We start from the raw sequence: 7,876 nt of genomic DNA, 5'->3' as shown, positions 1-7,876 counted from the left end.
CACTGCACTCCAGTCTGGGCGACAGAGTGAGACTCCAACTCAAAAAAAAAAATAAAAAGTAAAAAAAAAGATTAGTATTCAAAAAAGTCTGAGGTTGAGGTATGGAACTATAGGTTAACTGTAGGGTTTCTGAACAAAAAAAAGCATATCTCACCACAAAGGTACCGTCTCCAATTTCTCAGGGTACTATGGAGCACAGTTTATTTTAATTCATAAACACACACACTTTTTTCTCCATGCACCATCGAAGTCCACTTTTCTATATTTTTTTCTAGTTGTTAGGACTGATGCTGGTGAGCTAAATCTTTCTTCTTTCTGCCACATGGAGGAAAAAGTAATAAGTGAACACAACTACATTACATCTTCTTCATGCTCATGTGCAGAGTCAATAACCACAAAAGAATTTTCCGTGTAAAGATGAAGCTCTGTATCATCCTAGCTCACAGAGAAGATTTAGAGGCCTGCAACATGAGTGGCTTGTTCAATTCAATTTAACAACCATTTATTTTTACTTCCTAAGTGCTGGCAAAGAGGGGTGAGAGGGAGGAAACTTGACAGAGACATACCAAGATGAAAAAGGTAAAGGCCTACTTTCTAGATGTTCTAAAACCATAATAAATAAAAAAGTCCTTCTTAAAACATCCCAGACCAAAAAACACTATAACAGACATGCAGGCACACACATCCCAAAGGCACTTAAGGAGAAAGAGACAAAGAAGTAGGGTTTCGAATGGGTGTGCATGGGATAGGCTGATGAGGTAGCAGAAAATCATTCCTGACACACACAGACACACTTTATAGAAAGGCACTGAGGAGGAGCACAGGATTTGTTCAGGGAATGAAAAGAAGCCTGGCATTACTGCAAAACATGTGTAACAGGTAGAAAGGGTGGAAGCCCTAGAAGATGATGGCTGGAGGGATAGAGTGGGCTTTTAACGCTTCCAGGCTGAGACATCTGGACCTCACTCCATGAGGAAGGAGAGATCACAGCAGGTTTTGAACAGAGAGAAGACATGACCAGATCCATGTTTTAGAAAAATAACCCTGAGGAGAGACTGGAGGCATAAACAACGGCAATAGTAGCCACCATTTATTGAGTAGCTATCTCTATTTTACAAGTGTGGAAACAGACTCAGAAAGGTGAAATGACTTGACCTAGGTCACCGAGCAATAAGGTATCAGAACTGGAATTTCCACTAGGATCTGACTGATTCCACAGCATAAAGACTGGTCAGGGTACTGTCAAGGTCCGGAGAAGATGAAGACCCACAGGCAGTGGCAGTAAAAAGAAGAGAAAGGGCAGGAGACCCTGAGGAAACAGATAGTTAAATGGCTCCCTGCCAACTCATGGTCACCTGGTATCCTCAGAGAAAAAAGCACAATCCAGAAGGTGGATGATCATGGAGGAGAAAACAAGGAGATATTTGGTCAATCTTCTTTTTTTTGTTTTTGTTTTTTTTTTTTTTGAGTTGGAGTCTCACTCTGTCGCCCAGACTGGAGTGCAGTGGCCGCTCCTGGCCACTGCAGCCTCGACCTGCTGGGCTCCGGCAATCCTTCCGCCTCAGCCTCCAAGTAGCTGAAACTACAGGCGCGCGCTACCACGCCCAGCTAGTTTTTGATTTATTGTAGAGATGAGGTCTCGCCAAGTTGCCCAAGCAGTTCTCCAACCCGCGGGCTCAGGCAATGGTCAATCTTCTTGAGTAGCTTCCTGACAGAAACCCTCATGATCACTAATGTGTACTGCACAGGGAAACTCAGGTTGAAACATTTCTTCTATGTCTTTATCTTCAATGATTTCTTGCCAAGCTCCTTTTCTTTGCCTTTCACATTTTTCCTTCCTTCCGTTCTTGTTTCCTTCCTCCCTTCTTTCCTTCCTTCCTTCCTGAATCGGATTCTGTCTCTGTCACCCAGACTGGAGTTCAGTGGCACATTCGCTGCAGCCTGGACCTGCTGGGCTCAGGTGATCCTTCCATGCCTGACTGCCTTTTCTCTTTCTATATCCAGGTTCCATGTGCAGCCCGTCTGTGTCTATGTCATGAATTTATAATGATATTCTGTATTATCTGCATAAATCTGGATAATGCTTGTGTGTGTGCGTCATAGATCCTGTGTAAATAGAAAAACCCAATGAGAAGTGCTGGATGCTATTATGTTATTCATGGAATGCAGATGCAGATGAAGACATTAGGCCTGTGCCTGCCATCCTGAGCTACGTTCCTTTGTGTGATTCTTGCAGTTTTGGACATACACCTTGTTTGTGCATCAAAATTATTGTTTGCTGTTGATGAGGCAAGAGGGACTATGTTATATTTTTGACACTGTCTAGGATTTATTATAGGGTAAGAGTGGCTTCCTGGAAATGTCATTTCCTATTCTTTGAAATCTCAACATCCACAAGATGGAAGACATAGAGATGAGATTCCTTCATCAGATATTTCCAGATATTCCAATTCTACTGGCTTCTTTTTCATAGTCTGGATACATAGTTATGTTTCACACATCTTAAATCCAAAAACCCTCCTCAGCCCTTTGCCCTCTGTCACTTCCATTCTCGATCTCCTCCCTCTCAGCCAGGTTCTTCAGAGGATTCTCTGGGTTTGTCCTGCCTCTTTCCTGGCCATGGCTCCTCCTCAAGCATGCAATAGTGGGCCTCTTTCTCAGTTCTCTGCCATCTGGATGTCCCAAATCTCTCTCTCTCTCTCTCTTTCTTTCTTTCTCTCTTTATTTATTTATTTTTTTGAGTCAGAGTCTCACTCTGTCACCCAGGCCAGAGTGCAGTGGCACACTCACAACTTATTATAGTCTCGACCTCCCAGGCTCAGGTGATCCTTCTGCTTCAGCCTCCTGAGTTGCTGGGACTACAGGTGTGTGCCACCACACCCAGCTAATTTTTTAATTTATTGTAGAGACAAGGTCTTGTCTATTGCCCAGGCTGGTCTGGAACCCCTGGGCTCAAGCAATCCTCTTGCCTCCACCTCCCAAAGTGCTGGGATTACAGGTGTGAGCCACCCCACTCAGCTCATCCCAATGTATCTCAAGAATAATTATCGTCCCCTCTAAACTTGCTTTATCTTTTGTATTCCTAAATTCACTGAGTGGTACCACCATCTACCTACGTGGGCATCAATTTGTAAAACAGAGAGTCATCCTAGATCCCCGTGTTTTGTCATCCCCAAAATCTAATCAATGTCCAAATCCTTCACATCTCTCTTTCAGCCCTTCCTCCCCTAGTGCTCATATCATGACACAGCTACCACATTCTCTGGCCTGGGTGAACTCCCTGCCACCATTCTCAGACTCGTCCACCCACACTCCACACTGCTGCTAGAGTGATCTCCCTGAAACAAATTTATTTATGTCACTCCCCTATTTAGAACTCTTCAGTGGCATCCTGTAGCTTCCAGGAAAAAGTTCAAACACCCCAACTGACCCTGACTCATGCTGTGTCTTAATCCTCACCCAGCCTCTCCTGGGCTTCAGTCATGCTGACTACCTGTGCTTTCCTGTATTCACCTGGTTATTCACACAGCCTTCCCTTCTCTCCCTGGTAGTATCCCTTCCCTTGGGCCTGCTGAAGACAGCTCCAACCCAGTGCCAAGAACACTCACCCTATCATCTCCTCGTCGCCCTGACACACTATAGTCTCCTTAAGGACGTTTCTCCCATCACTGTTTTTAGCCTGTAAAGACTCTGATGTCCATGACCTCAGTGGGAGTGAAAGAAGAATCAGGAAGCAAGAGCAGAACACTTGGTTAAGGTGGAATGCACCAAGTGAAGAAGGTGATTTGGCTCCAATGATATTGCAGTTAGGAGGAAAGACTGGTTCCCTTTAAGAGTATGGAGTCAGCTGCAATTTTATTTATTTTCAAATCTAATCTCAAGTTATAAAAGGTTTATCACTGGGGAGTGGTTAGGAGCAGCAGAAATATCTTTAGTCCTGGATATTTGCATAAAATCTATGAGCAAACACATTTTCTTACTTTTAATATAGTCAAACATACAAGTGTTTTCCTTTTTAGTTACTTTTGGTGTATTATTTAAGAAGTATTTTCCAAATTCCAGATCTGAGAGACTCATCTATATATTCTAATTACAGTTTGTGGTTTTTTTTTTTTTGAATTGGAGTCTTACTCTGTTGCCCAGACTAGAGTGCAGTGGCCGCACCCCACCACCACAGCCTCAACCTGCTGGGTTCTGGCGATCCTTCCGCCTCAGCCTTTCAAGTAGCTGGAACTACAGGCATGCGCAACCACGCCCGGCTAATTTTTTGATTTATTGTAGAGATGGGGTCTCGCCAAGTTGCCCAGGAGGATCTTGAACCTGCAGGCTCAGGCAATCCACTCACCTCAGCCTCCCAAAGCATGGGATTACAGGCTGAGCCACCAAGCCCGGCCCAGTTTTGTTTCTGATACTTAGGTTCTGAATACATTTAGTGTTAATTTTTATTTATAATAACTGAAAAAAAACCAGATGCTGGAGAGGATGTAGCAAAAAGGGAACACTTCTACACTGTTGGTGGCAGTGTAAACTACTACAGCCTCTGTGGAAAACAGTGTGGCGAGTCCTAAAAGATCTAAAAATGGACCTCCCATATGACCCCACAATCCCCATGCTGGGAATATATCCAGAGTAACTCAAATGACTCTGTGAAAAAGATATCTGCACAAGCATGTTTATTGCAGCATTTCTCACAATAGCGAAAACAGAACCAACTGTGCTGTCCATCGTAAGAGAACATTTTTTTGATGTTCAAAAAAAGGCGGTTCAAGACCCACCTGGGCAACTTGACGAGACCCCATCTCTACAATAAATCAAAAAATTGGCCGGGCGTGGTTGCGTGTGCCTGTAGTTCCAGCTACTTGGAAGGCTGAGGCGGAAGGAACGCCAGAACCCAGCAGGTTGAGGCTGTGGTGGTGGGGTGCGGTCACTGCACTCCAGTCTGGGCAACAGAGTAAGACTCCAACTCAAAAAAAAATGTTTAAAAATGTGGTACATACACACGATGTTTAAAAATGTGGTACATATACACGATGGAATATTATGCAGCCATAAAGAAGGACAAAATTATGAACTTCACAGCAACTTGGATGGACTTAGTGGCTATAATACTGAGTGATCCATCACAGAAAAAAATAATCGAGTATCATGTGTTCTCACTTATAAGTGAAACTTGAACAACTATCATAATACTATAAGAAAGGGACTGGCAGTCGTGGGAAACTGCCAGGGGAGGGGGCACATACTTCATCAACAAGAGTACCTGCATAATGAACATTTGTATACCTAACTCTGAATCGTACCCCACATATTTAAAATAAATAAATTAAAAAATTATTTATAGTGTGAGGTAGGGATTTAATTTCATCCTTCTTCATATGGATAATACTTTTTTTTTTGAGTTGGAGTCTCACTCTGTCTCCCAGACAGGAGTGCAGTGGCACGCTCCCAGCCACTGCAGCCTCGACCTGCTGGACTCCAGCGATCCTTCCACCTCAGTCTTCCAAGTAGTCAGAACTACAGAGACACATGCTACCATGCTCAGCTAATTTTTGAATTTATTGTAGAGATGAAGTCTCGCCAAGTTGCCAAGGTGGGTCTCGAACCCACAGGCTCAGGCAATCCACTCACCTCAGCCTCCCAAGGTGCAGGATTACAGGCTGAGCCACCGAACCTGGCCTGAATATACTTTTATCCAACTCTTTTTTTTGAGTTGGAGTCTCTCTGTGTCGCCCAGGCTAGAATGCGGTGGCACATTCATGGCCACCCAGCGTTGACCTGTTGGACTCCAGCTATCCTTCCGCCTCAGCCTTTCAAGTAGCCAGAACTACAGGCATACACTACCACACCCGACTAATTTTTTGATTTATTGTAGAGACAATGTCTCACCATGTTATCTAGGCTGGTCTCAAACTCGCGGGCTCAGGCAATCCACTCACCTCTGCCTCCCAAAGTGCTGGTATTACAGGCTGAGCCACGAAACCCGGCCTATCCAACTCTATTTATTCATTTATTAAATAGTCCCTCCTTTCCTTCCCCACTAGTCTTTTTTGTTTTTGTTTTTGAGACAAGGTCTCACTCTGTCACTGAAGCTGGTGTACAGTGGCACAATCATAGCTCACTGCAGCCTTGAACCCCTGGGCTCAAGAGAGCCTCCTGTCTCAGACTCGAAGCACTCACAGGTCTCAAATGTTACCTCTGACATATACCAACATTCCATACCATTCCATTCTATTTCACTGGTCAATTTGTCTATCCCTGAGCCGATGCTGCATTGCTTTAATTACTATATTTCATAATAGGTTTTGTTATCAATAGAGTAAGTTGCTTCTTATCAATCTTTTTCCTGACAGGACCATCCTATCTCCTATTCACAGTCACAAAAATCCAGAAACACCCCAAATGCCTACCAAGAGGAGAAAAGATGGATAAGCTGTGTCTTATTTCTATAGTGGAATGTGATTCAACCATTAAAACAAATGAATTACAGCTACATATAACAATATGAATAAGGCTGGGGGCGGTGGCTCAGTCCTGTAATTCTAGCACTTTGGAAGGCCAGGGCAGGAGGACTGCTTGAGTCGAGTGGTTCAATATCAGCCTGGGCAACATGTGTTTAAAAAAAAACACAATGTGGGTGGATCTTAGCAATATACTATTAAGTAAGGTGACGGCCTTTTCCTCAAGAATTCCTAGGTGATTTTGTGTTAGGCAGAAAGACAAATAGGAAAAAGTCACCCACATGTAATGAACACACATTGCTCTGAATAGTCTTCATACTATGCCTTTCTCTGAAAGAACTCAGAGCCCTTTGGGTGCCTTCATTCTGATAACAGTCCATGGAAGGTTATTGAGGACATTGGTCCTTGCTTTGTGAGGCCTTGGCCCTCAGCTCCCCTGACCATATGTGGACCAGGTGTTTCCCAAGCTGGTGGGTTCTGGAGGAGGACCAAGCGGGACTCCTGAGCACTCAAGCAGATTTCCTCCCTGTCAGGTGGTAGCCAGGCCGTCATATCACTTACCTCAGCTTGTCTAAGCTGCTTCTGAATTGTATAGAGAAGCACCTTGGCTGATGACCTCCAAGGCTCAGAGACCTTGTACAGGTAGGAGCACCTTTCTCTCTTTGTTGATTTTTTTTTTTTTTTGAGTTGGAGGGGGTCTCACTTTGGGTTTTTTTGTTTGTTTTTTGAGTTGGAGTCTCACTCTGTTGCCCCGGCTGGAGTGCAGTGGCACCCTCACAGCCACTGAAACTTCGATCTGCTGGGCTCAGGTGATCCTTCTGCCTCAGCCTTCCATGTTGCTGGACCCACAGACACGTGCCACCACACCCAGCTAATTTTTTGATTTGTTGTGGAGACGAGGCCTCGCCAAATTGCCAAGGCTGGTCTCGAACCCCTGTGCTCAGGCAATCCTCTCACCTCAACCTCCTAAAGTGCTAGAATTACAGGAGTGAACTACCGCACCTGGCATCTCACTTTGTTGCCCAGGCTGGAGTGCAGTGGCAAAATCACGACTCACCATATCCTTGACCTCCTGGGCTCCAGTGATCCATCCACTTCAGTCTCCCAATAACTGGAACTATAGGCACATACCACCACTCCTGGCTAACTTTTTAAAAAACTTTTTTTGTAGAGATGAGATCTTGCTGGGTTGCTCAGACTGGTCTTGAACTGCTGGACTCAAGCAATCCTCCTGCCTCAGCCTCCCAAAGAACTGGGAATACAGGCATGAGCCACTGAACCCAGTGAGGAGTGCCTTTCTCTGAGCAGAATCTCAGCTCCATCATGAGCTCAAAGACAGAGAGAGTTCAAGACCTGCCTGGGCAACTTGGCGAACCCTCATCTCTACAATAATAAAAAAAAAATCTGCCGGGCGTGGT

Source organism: Carlito syrichta, unplaced genomic scaffold (assembly GCF_000164805.1).
Source record: "Carlito syrichta isolate Samal-C Ts95f unplaced genomic scaffold, Tarsius_syrichta-2.0.1 Scaffold106289, whole genome shotgun sequence".
In the NCBI taxonomy this organism is placed as follows: domain Eukaryota; kingdom Metazoa; phylum Chordata; class Mammalia; order Primates; family Tarsiidae; genus Carlito; species Carlito syrichta.
Note: the sequence above shows the minus strand (reverse complement) of the source record.